Here is a 12,776-nt window from a genome sequence, read left to right as displayed (position 1 = left end):
AAAGGACTGTGCCTGCCTCTGACAATGCTGTCTCCAGCCCCCTGGTGTGTGTCTGAGGCCTTGCCTGGGCAAGGCAGGATCTCACAAGAAGGTGTGAGTCCCCTTTGAAGAAAGGTGACTTCAAAGACTAAAATGAGTATAAGAAGGGCACCCAAACTTACAAACTTCAGAAACACTTCTGGAATCAAGGGGAACCTCTGCCTGGAGAAGAGCTGATCGCTGAGGAACAAGTGCTGCCCTGCCTGTGACTGTGCTTTGTGGAGCTTTCCTGCAGTGCTGCTTCTGCCTGAGTAAGAGGGCAAAGACTGGACTTTGTGTGCCTTCCATCTTGAAGAAGAAATCTCCAAGGGCTTGATGTAGAGCTTGCCTCCTGTTGTTGAAGTCTCAGGGATAGCAAAGACTTCTTCCTGCCAGCCCCTGGAGTCTCTGGAGAGACCCCTACTCTGCTCTGTGGTGCCCTTCCAGTTCCTGGGACCCTGAAAGGAGAGGCTGGCAGCCTAAGGACAAAAATACACGCACCGAGCACCGTGCGGAGAAAAGATCGACGCGAATCCGATCGCGGCTGAGAAAACGACGCGACGCCGGCTCCGCAGCTGAGAAACGACGCCGCTGGAAACGCGACCGGAGAATCGACGCCCAGAGCAGGAGAAACGACACGCAGCATCGCTGACGAAGGCTGAGAGATCGCAACTAGCGCCGCGGGACTTCGGACCGTCGCGTGGCTGGCTTTTTCGACGCGCCTCGCCGAGCCGAGCTGTTTTCGACGCATATACCCGTGCCGGGTTATTTTCGACGCACACCGCCCGTGCGGGGTTATTTTTGCCGCAAACCAGGTACATTTTCACGCTAGCAGCGCTAGTGTGGTGTTACAACTACCTAAAGAGTCTTTTTATTTTAAACCTTTAAAAAATCATAACTTGACTTGTGTATGTTGGATTTTTGTCGTTTTGGTCTTGTTTTGTCTAGATAAATATTTCCTATTTTTCTAAACTGGTGTTGTGTCATTTTGTAGTGTTTTCATTGAGTTACTGTGTGTGTTGGTACAAATACTTTACGCCCAGCACTCTGAGGTTAAGCCTACTGCTCTGCCAAGCTACCAAGGGGGTAAGCAGGGGTTAGCTGAGGGTGATTCTCTTTTATCCTAACTAGAGTGAGGGTCCTTGCTTGAACAGGGGGTAACCTGACTGTCAACCAAAGACCCCATTTCTAACACTCATCAAACAACTACATCTATCTAACCTAATCTAAACTTATCTTACACACGGAACATCACACTCAAACATTGGCTCCCTCACCCCCCCTTAAGAAGTAGGACAACAATTACTATAACTACACATGTTCTAACTTATCCTGTGGCCTAAACAAATATATAATTTTTTGTAAGTGGCAAAGCGTTTTATTCAAATGATTGTTTATGTGCAGGAAGGGACACCTTCCCGCACACAAACAATAATTTCGGGCAATTTTGCTCTTTCTATGCATCCTGCATTCTGCAAAATGCAAAAAATAAGGAGTTTTAAAGTATTCCTCCTTGTAGCATCTTGCTAAAGCCACCCCTGGGGTGGCATTAGATTTTGGCGCTGCCTCAGGTTTACAAAATCTCCTAAATATGAGGAAGCATCAAACTGCAATGGGTGTTGATGTGGCACGCCCACAGCAACGCCCATTGCATGCCCCTCTGACACACGAAACTGCATCAGAGGGGCCCATAATTACAAGGAGGCGTAACACCTCAAAAAGTGGCATTACTCTCTTTGTAAATATGGAGCACAGGTTGGTGCCACTGGAGCGTCACATAAAGTGATGCTACAGTAGTGCTAGGGGCTCTTCAATATGCCCCCTGGTGTGAGAGGATCATAGACTTTTTCCACAACCATCTGGAGTGGAGTTGTCTACAAACTGTGTACACTACTGACTGTAGTGCAGCACATTATTGTCCCTTGCTGTCCTACAAACTCATGATATCTGAGGGTTACTGAGGCACCTGTCATGTGTGTTTCCTTCATAATCCCTCTAGGGACTTATGCAGATAGAACCCACATCTGTACCAGCATGTCAATAAGAGTATGTTATGTGTGGCACACAGTGCTGACAATGGTGCTGTGACAAAGTGGTTGTCAACAGACATGCTATATACATGTACAGCTGCCCTGTGAACTATTATGGTAGACAGCAATGAATCTCTGGTCAGCCATTACTATTCCTATTACACACAATTCCATGCCAGCACATGTTGGCCCGTGAACTACATGCAAGCCATTCTCATCGCATAACATTCCAACATACATTATGTCACTATCCATCCTCCTATGATATCAGATCATTGGTCAGGACCAAACACTTCTGTCATTGCATTACACACTTCTGACTGACTCACAGCATTACCTGTACTGGCTTACAGGACGCGCAATATGAAACTTACTGGATGCTTTGGGTTCTTGAAAACATGCCACCTCTTCCACGGTGTAGGATGCTGGTCCTCTTGCAAGGCATGAATTGAAAACATTGCTTAGTTTAAAACCCATGTTTCAGAACATGGACAACGTTGTACAGTATAAACTTGTTAGGCTGAGGGAGGTAGTCGTCCTAGTGGTAGATCATAGTAACTGCCGAACATCTATGATCACTCTATCACCCATACTCTCCGAAAAGGTGGACCCACGCACCTATAAACCTTCACTGTCCCTGAAACTTCTGTGATGCTACTCACTGCACCATTTATACATGACATTTTCATGCAGCTATCTTTTAGCACGATAATTCTATTACCATACTGGGACTGCTAGATAATGTATATTCCATCTGAGCGGCATGGAATGGTTGCTGCAGTGCCTAGCCCATTGTAACACCCATAGCATTTCAACCTGCATCTGATGTTGTATACATCTACATCATTGTTACAGCAAACTGACAAACTACTACCTTGGGGTTGGGTGGGTATTCCAAGGTGTTGAGGAATGGCATCATATATCCTTCAGTGAAATAAGTAATCTGTGTGCCATCTCAAGGCACACATACTTTCAAAATTGCTATGGGAGTCTACACATGGGACACCTTTTTGCAGAAACACAATTCTCAGATGCATGTTACTCCTTCTAAGTGTGCTGCACAATGCAGCACACTTAGAAAAAAGACACAACAAGGAGAAATGAAGACATTTCTCCTTGTTGCATCTCTGGTGGAGAGGCATACATTTATAACACATTCTTAGGCCTACCAGTTTTGTTAAATCGTGGAATGTGTCAGAATTCATGGGTGGATGCGTGACAACACCCATGCTCCACCCATTGCACACTTCCCTGCTGCAGAGTAATGCAAGGCAACAATTTGCTCTGCCTTGCATTACTCTAGATTGACCAAACCATGCAGGGCCATGCGAGGTGGCCTTGCGTGGCTGGTTAATCTCATTTTAGGTTGTGCATCACCCTGGATCCCTTGCAGGTGGGCAGGATGACACAAAACCTTTGGTAAATTGGTCCCTGTATGTTTTGTAGTTTAAAACTGTGATTGCAACAGGAAAGATCATAAAGGAGCACCAATAAATTAAACCGTGAATTAGCCAGCAGTGCATATTACTGTGCTGTACAATTAAAGACAGATATCAAACTAGCATTGACAAACACATAACTAACCACATATAAATCTGTTAATGCTTCTGAATACACTTTTTCAGTTATAAATTGTGCACAAATTATATAGTTTATAACAGATTTAAAGGTATTGAGTCTTAACAGAAAAATGGTTTCAGTTGTATGTGTGCTCATAATTGAACATCATTTTCACATGATATTCACACAAGACTGAATTACATTTTCCCTTTCATTTTCTTGCAGTCATCTTGTAAGGTTGCCAAGGGAACCACAATCTGATGACCATGCTTCATTCTAGCCTGCAGCTACTATATTGAGATACAGTGAAAGCAACATGGGAACAGACATTCTCTATTCTTAGGAGGGTTTTCTTTCTACTAATGCCTGGGATTAAACAAGTGTGTTCTATCTGCAACCAATTCTCACCACAATGAGTTTTGTTTTACAAATTAAAATTTGAGCGCAAACGGTGTGTAGTGCAGAATGCACTTGCAAATAATTGCCCGCCCACATAACCATATTTACAGCACAATTTTGAATTGAGCCATCATTTGCTAGACTCTGGGATGACCTAAACATGATTTTGAGATCCAAACTCAACTTTATTTGGTTCAGGAAACTTCTCAAAGCTGAACTATTCCAAGCTGCATTCCAGAAAACGTATATAGATCAGGATTGTAGAGTTAGGATATTGAGCTTGACTTTTTTTAAAGTTTGAGTTCATTAAGAACAACAAACAAAAACAGCCAAACAATAGTTAATATAAATATATCTGAACATATATAAACATGAAAGAATATAAAAACTATGCTATAAAAATCTGTATAAATCCACAAGGACTATGTTGGGCGAGTGTAAATGAAAGAGAACATTATGAACTTGATTTTGTAAATTAGAAAAATTAATAACATCAAAGAATGGAATAACATCAAATAACTGGAGACATTATGAAAAGAAAGAAAAATTGAACATCATATATATATATATATATATATATATATATATATATATATATAAAGGGGGCGGGGAGTAGGATAAATATGTCTTAGAGGAAACCATAAAAGAGCTAGCTCTATAGCTAAAGATATAGGAGAGACATAGTTGATATATAATCTGTGAGAAAAGCAAATGGCACTCCCCCAGGACTTGAAAGTGACATTCTAATCTTACTTCCAGTTTGGGGTTATTAAGTGCAAAACAACAGCCAACAGTAAATCTATCAACTTGTGACGTGGGGTTACATGAGACCACTGAGGCTCCAAACTACCTAAAAAGATTTTAGATAGGAAAAAAGGAATATCAACTTTTAAAAAAGTATTATTTTGGACCAGACCATTTTTCAAAATGGTGAAAAGAAGGACATTCAAATAAAATTTGCTTTAAATCAGCAATTGGGCATGGACAAGACTAGCAAGACGAGATTGCAGTTGGAGGGAAGGATTTTAGTTTTACAGCGTTAAATAAGAGATGATAATAAATAAAGTAAAGGTCTTCCATAGTATTTGCAGCTCTTGTAGTTTTGTGAAATTTAAGCCATTTCTTAATCCAGAAAGTGGCATGATAACATTCTATTCGCTCTTTCAGTTTTGGACTTATCTCTGTTTGATGGTATATATAAAAATGTTTAAATGGTGGATGCTGATGGGGTAGTGTGCGTAACTGAAAGAGAACAGTAGATACGAAGGGAGGCAAGGATGTAGATGGCAGTGTGTAAATATATTGATAAGAGAAGTACATAAGAGTTCATATTCCATTTAGTATGTAGGTGGTAAAGATAATTTTGTTTGGAAATCAGTAAATAATACATATTTTTGAGAAGTTGTGACATCCAGCACAAACCTTTAGCTCACCAGGTTTTCCAATATACAGAACGATTCTTCATTCATGAAGACTTATTGTACCAAATGGGTTGTTGCTGATAAGTATCACCCAAGAGATATGTTTATAATACGAGTTGTCTCAGGCGCCTGCAGGGATGAGAAATAATTGGAAAGCATAATTGAGAAATATTAGTTGGGAAAGCAAGGACTTCCTTACAATCAAAGGGAATGAGGATATATTTCTCCAATTGCAACCACAAAGGAGGATGCAGAGAGATTGGAAGAGAGCCACGGATCAGCTTGTTTTAAAGAAAAAGTGTAATGATATTTTTAAAGTCTGAGAATTTGAGGCCTCCATTAGATTTATTCTTCCTTCAGACGGGCAAGGAGATTTGCCTTTCCAGAGAAATTTCGATAAGTTAGACTATATTTTCTTCAAGTGTTAGTTGGAGGTGTGTGCAGAAATCATTGCAATAACATGTAGTGTCAGGGGAGTGAGCATCATTTTAATGCAGTCAATTCGATAAGTTAGACTATATTTTCTTCAAGTGTTAGTTGGAGGTGTGTGTAGAAATCATTGCAATAACATGTAGTGTCAGGGGAGGGAGCATCATTTTAATGCAGTCAATTCTACACCGCCAAGAAAGAAAGAGTGGATGCTACTTGGCAATGCTATCATTCAGTTTTTTGACAATGTGTTTAAAAGTCAGTTTTAAAGTTTCTTTAATTGACCGAGAAAACCACAATCCCAGATACTTTATTTAGAAGGGCTGCCAACTAAAACCTGATTGGTCAAAATATTGTTTATTACAGGGTAATACCTCAAAGTTATCAGCATTGAGCTGACAGCCTGATAAATGAGAAAAGGTAAAAGCTTGTTAAAAAAATGAGGAAGAGAAGCTGTATGATTGGAGCAGTGCATAAGAATTCCATCAGCATAAACCGGCATCTTAAGTTGGTGTGAACCTGTATGAAAACCTGAAATATGTGCATCTTTTCAGATTTTAGTTAGAAAAGGTTCACATGCAATAATAAACAAAAAAGATCATATTGGACAAACTTGGCATACTCCTCTGGACAAAGGAAAATAATCTGAGGGCATCACATTGACACAAATTGCAGCTTTAGGGCCAGTGTATAACAAGGAGATTAAAGTAATCAGCTTGGGTGAGAAACCAATCAATTTCAAAGCCTGAGACATAAACTCCCAACCAATCCTATGAAAAGCTTTTTCTGTGTCCAAAGCCACAGCAGCAAAAGGTTGCTCCTTTGTGGAGGCCTTGCTTAAGAAATTGAAAAAGACCCAAGCATTGCCGGAGGCCAATTGACCTTTAACCAAACCGAACTGTTCGGGTCCTATGAGTTCAGCTAAAATAGGGTCTATGCATGGTGCTAAGATCTTTAAAAACATTTTTTAATCAGTATTAACTAAAGAGATAAGACTGTAATTCTTGCATTGCGAGAAATCTTTATTATCCTATGAAATCAAACAAATCATGGCATCTTGGAAAGAACCTTGATAGGCACCATTAGTGACAAATTTATTAAATAGTAGTAAAGGTTTGAGAAGAAGGTTTTCAAAATGTTTTTAAAATTCAATAGTAAAGCAATCAGCCCTAGGAGTTTTCTCTCTACATAATAGAGAAACAGCATGATTTCTGAAAGTGAGATATCGTCTCAAGTGGATCCAAATCAATATTCTGTGAGGTAAGGGATGCAATGGTTTGAAAATATTTAATTAAGTCCGGTTGCAATGGTTGTGTTTCCGGGTATATAAAACTTAGCACATTCATTTAGGATGTCTTTATCTTTAAGGAGAGTAGTTCTTATATTTGTATGTAAAGACCCTATTCTAGTGCTGTCTCTTTTGGCTTTTAAATAGTTTGCAAGCAATTTTCCCATTCTGTTCTTACTCCATAATAGCATGCACTGCTTTTAATAAGTAAGAGGAGGTGGCATTCATAGTCACTCTATTAAAAGTGAGTTTAGCGTTGATAAGATTCTGTAGAGTGGTCTAATTTTTTAGAGTGATAATAGCTATATAATTTCTTAATTTTATCAAGTAATTGGTTAGATTGGGCTTCCAGAGATTTTCTTTTGTGAAACAAACTGTATTACAAAACCTCTTGCTGCTTCTTTAAAAGAGTCCCAAATCATTGCAAAAGAACAATCAGGTGCAGAATAGCAAACAAATTCAGCAGCAAAATCTTTAAATTGGAGTATAAATTGAGGGGTATAGTTATATTCTGTTTGAGCTTAAATAGCGTCTTTTTTTTTTACGCTGTTTCAGCGCAAACCTAACTCTATATTTATATTTTGACGCTAGACCCATTTCTTTGTCTGGGGGAAAACTACCTTGCGTCCATGTGATGCAAGTTAGGCGTTCCTGGGCAAAACATTATTCTAAAGCCCAGGTGCCTTATTTATCCTCCTGTGCAAAAATGGTGCACGTGAGGGAGACGGGCCTAAATATTGGCGCTAAGCTTGCTAGGTGCCATTATGTAACACCTGGTTCAGGGCAGGCATTAGGGGACCTGTGGGCCTTTTCCCATGGTCAAAGACCATGGAAAGAGCCCAGAGGTGCCCTTCCCTAACCCCAGGGACACCCCCACCAATACCAGAGGGACAGTGGAGGATGGGGGACCCCATCCCAGGTGAGTATAGGTAACTAAAGGTAAGTATTTTGTTTATTTTTAAAGTGCCATTGGGGGCCCTGAAATGGGCTCCCCTACATGACACTGGGAGCAATCGCCATGCCCAGGGGGCCCTGGTCCACTGTTCTGGCCATTGATGTTGTGGGCATTACTCCTGTCTTTCATAAGACAGGAGTCATGTGGTATGGTAGCTTGGTACGCTAGGCAGGTTAGGGTCATTGTTATTTACTCTAACCAGCCTAATGTCATTTTTTGGTGCAAAAATCCCTTTTCATATACCACCACCCCCACCCGGTAATGTCAATTCATTTGACGCTAGCCCACCCTTTGTGCCAGATTGCACCATTCTATTAATATGGTGCCTGGCTGAGGTCCCGGAATGGCGTAAGCCAGCGCTATACTTTTTGATTCAAAACTACGTTAGCACAGTTTTCCGTCAAAAAGTATAAATCAGGCCTTAATATCTATAAGTAGTGAATAGTTGAAACGTCATTTACCTGCATGTGGTGAGAGGGGTATAAGTTCAAAGTCAACATATACTGGTGTCTGGTTTGATAATAAAATAGATCCTATTTCAGATTAAAGTACATGTTGAGATAATGATTTACTGAGATAATGTGTGTTATGTGGGACTGAGTTAAAAATGTATTCCTGGAGATTTGGCTGGCATAATCTCCAAATGTCAACTAGTGATTTACGTTGGATGGTAGATTTGAATTGTGAATGCATTTTACTGTGAGTAAACGTGACTGTTGAATTTCTATCCAGTATAGGATCATGGATTTGATTGCAGTCACCATCAAAAATAATATAGTCATCAGTACATAAGAGTAATGTATCAGAGATGCTGGTCCAGAAAGTATCATCAACCAAAACTGGACTGTAAACATTAAAATGGTTAAAACTATTTGATTAATAAGAGGATTAACAATAATCCATCGACCTTCAACATCAGACTCAACTAATAACTGTAACATTTAACTTTTTATGACAAAGAATCATTACTCCATTTTTCTTTCCTAGAGCTTTGGAAGGAAACACATTACCTACTTAATATTCCTTTAGCCTGTTAACCTCAGATTCAGAAATCCTTTAATTTTCCATGAGAAAACTCAGAATAAATTATTGGAACAATAACATGTACAATGAATATGTCTACAGTAGTAAGAATATGAAGAATAAGAATCAAGTATTCGAGGGAATCATTGCATAGTAAAGAAAAAACAGAGAAAGAAAGAGGTGATAGAGCGGGAGATAGCAAAAAATAAAAATCGGAAGGTGACATTAGAGATCAATATCAGTAAACAATTAACAAGACATAGAACAAAAAGACACTACAATTCATATAAATGATGACTGATGAACATACCTATGAAACACAAAGACAGGAGGGAAGATGGCGACACCGGAAGATGACAGCAACATCACTCAAACTCTATAGAGCAGTAAGGTAGTCTTGATTGAGTGAAGACATGACAGAATTTGAGACCTCAAAGGAAGAAGGCAAGACGGCACAAACCTGTATTGTAAGAAATGAGAGTTTAAAATTAAACTAACAAGAGAAAAACATCACAACAATTAGATATAAAACAGTACTATTACTCAACTGCTGTACTAAGAAACAGAGTAAAGAGAAAAGTCATTTAAGTAATTATTTGACATATCCATATAATCGTCTCCGCGTTGCTGGAGAAACCTCTTCAGTGTGCCTGGGTCTCATAAGTGGTTGTTTTTTTCTTCTTTATATTTCACTTTAAATAGGCATGGATGAATGAGACCAAATCTAGCATTCATAGCTCGCAACTGAGGATGCAAGTACAGGAATTGTTTACAAAGAACTTCAGTAAATTTCGGCCACATCGTGGGAGAAAAACAATCTGTGGCCAGCCCAGAGAATTTGTTTTTTGGCTTTGACAGCTGCATAACTTGTAACAAGTCAGTATATTGTAGGAAGAATAAAATAACTCCTCATGGTTTTGTACAAACTCTGGGACCAAGCCAATGTGCAATTTGTATGTGGAGAGGATTGGTAGTAGGCCTGTCAAGAAGCTTTGGTAGAAAAGACTGAAAGTAGACTGTTGGATCAGACCCTTCTGTGTTCTCCAGTAGTCCATATATACATATTGTATTTATTCGATTTTGATTTTCAAGATCTTCTGTGTGTTTTGAGAAGTAGGATTTCGACTCCAGATGAGAGATACTTAAAGACACAAGGTGAAAACCTTCTTTTTTATTCCAGAGATGATCATTTGTCATCTACATGTTGCATTGTTTTAAAACTCTTCCATAAAAAGAGTTGAAGGCTCAAATTTCGTCAAGAATCACATCCGTTCATGCCAGAGAGCATTTCACTGCAGATGGAGGATCTTTGTTATGTCTTTTGTTTGATCCCATCAGCAATTTACTTAATGAGGAATGTCAGAAATGGGGTCGCTAGCTGGCAGAGGTTTACACCCTTGTCCAAGTAGGGACCACAGTCCTAGTCAGGGTAAGTCACAACACAATCCACATTATCCTGTGCTCATCCTCTGGTAGCTAAGCACTGAGCAGTCAGGCTTAACTTAGAAGGCAATGTGTAAAGTATTTGTGCAATAAATCATACAGTAAAACTGTGAAAGCACCAGATAAATACACCACAAAGGTTTAGAAAAATAGATAATATTTATCTGAATAAAATAAGGTCAAAATGACAAAGATCCAATAAGCAGAAGTAGAAATATCAAAAAGTCTCAATCCCTAGAAATAAACAGTTGTTTCTTTGTTACACACAGTACCTGAAATGCGTCACAAAATAATGACGCACATAGACCGCAGATGAGGAGATGCATGGAAAAATAAGGTGTTACACTGGATTTTTCATTGCGGCACAGATGATACGTCATTTCTTTCCATGCTGCAAAGGGTTTGCTTCATTTTTTGGTACGCAGTCTTGGTTACTCACTGCGATGCGGGGATATTTTGATGCCCCGGGACGATGCGTTGAAAATCCTTGACACACTAGAAGAAGGAGCGATGCATCAAATGTTTGTTTGTCAAGGTAGGCACTGCATCAAATTTCCAGTCGGGAAGTCAGCTCTGTGTCGTTCTGGTTGGCTGTGCATCTAATTCTCTGGCGCAATTCAGGCTTTGTGTCAATTTCTGCAGGCATTGCTTTGATTTTTGACTCACAAGCACTTTCTTGAAGAGGCAAAGTCTTTGTTGGCCCTGAGACTTCAGAAATAGGAGGCAAATTCAATCCAAGCCCTTGGAGGGCATTTTTGGGAAAGGTACAGTCATTCCAGCAAAGTCAGAGGCCAGCAGGGCAAGAGCAGGGCAGCAGTCCTTTCCAGCAGAGCAGCCAGGTGAGTCCATTGGGCAGCCCTGCAGTTCCTCCGACATTGTTCAGATATAGGTCCAGAAGTGTCTGAATTGGTGGGGTCCGAGACCCAGTTTATATTCCCAAAAATGCCTTTGCAGTGGGGAAGAATTCAAAGAGTGGCTTTGAGTTTTCCTTTCAACCCAGGCTTGTCTGCCATGGTCCCTGTTGGGGGTTATCAGTCCATTGTGTGAGGGTAGGCCACTGGCCTTTGACATCCTTGAAGCACATGAAAAGACACATTCGGTATGCAGATGAATGCAAATGTGATTAAGTGTCCTGTGTTTGTGGTTGTCTGGGTGAAATGCACAAGGGAGCTGTCAACCAGCACAGACCAGACGTTGATTGGAGACAGGCTGAAAGACACAGATGTTTTTGATTGCAGAGAAATGCTCACTTTCTAAAAGTGGAATTTCTAAAATAGTAATATAAAATTCAACATAACCAATAAGTAGGATTTTCTATTACCATTCTGGCCATACTAAATATGACCTGGTTACCCCTTTCAGATCATAATCTACCACTCCAAAGTATAAGAGGACCATTCTAATGCTAGTGTATGAAAGGAGCAGGGCTCACTGTAGTGAAAACCGAGTTTAGGAGTTTCCCACTACCAGGACACATAAACCACACATGTACATGTCCTATCTTTTACCTACACAACACCATGCCCTAGGGGTTACCTATGCCTTCTTTAGGGGTGACTTATATGTAGAAAAGGGGAGTTTAAGGCTTGGCAAGTACTTTTAAATGCCAAATTGAAGTGGCATGAAACTGCACACACAGGCCTTGTAACGGCAGGCCTGAGACATGGTTTAGGGGCTAATTATGTGGATGACACAATCAGTGATGCCGGCCCACTAGTAGCATTTAAATTATCTCCCCTGTGCACATGTAGTACATGTAACTAGGGACTTATAAGTAAATCAAATATGTCAATTGGGGCTGAACCAATGTTACCATATTTAAGGAAGAGAGCAGATGCACTTTAGCACTGGTTAGCAGTGGCAAAGCTTGTAGAGTCCTAAAACCAGCAAACCAGTGTCAATAAAGAAAAGGGAGGCAGGCAAAAAGTTGGGGGATGGCCACCCTATGGCTGTCAGGTCTAACAAGGAGGTTTTGGGGATAGTACCTGAATATGGAGGAGCGTCACCCATGTGGATGTGAGTGGAATCTGAGACTGACACAAAATCATTGTTGGAAGTATTAGAAAGTTTAAGGTTTCTTTTTTCCCCATATAGAGTAAAAAGCCTGTGAAAAAAAGTGAAGGAATTCCAAAGAACTGTAAATTCTCCATGGGTTTCAGAGATAAAATACTTTAATGAAAAATGCACTTGAGATGTATTCTATAAATTGA

This window comes from Pleurodeles waltl, chromosome 8, assembly GCF_031143425.1.
Source record: "Pleurodeles waltl isolate 20211129_DDA chromosome 8, aPleWal1.hap1.20221129, whole genome shotgun sequence".
Classification (NCBI taxonomy): domain Eukaryota; kingdom Metazoa; phylum Chordata; class Amphibia; order Caudata; family Salamandridae; genus Pleurodeles; species Pleurodeles waltl.
This window is presented reverse-complemented; position numbering follows the sequence as displayed.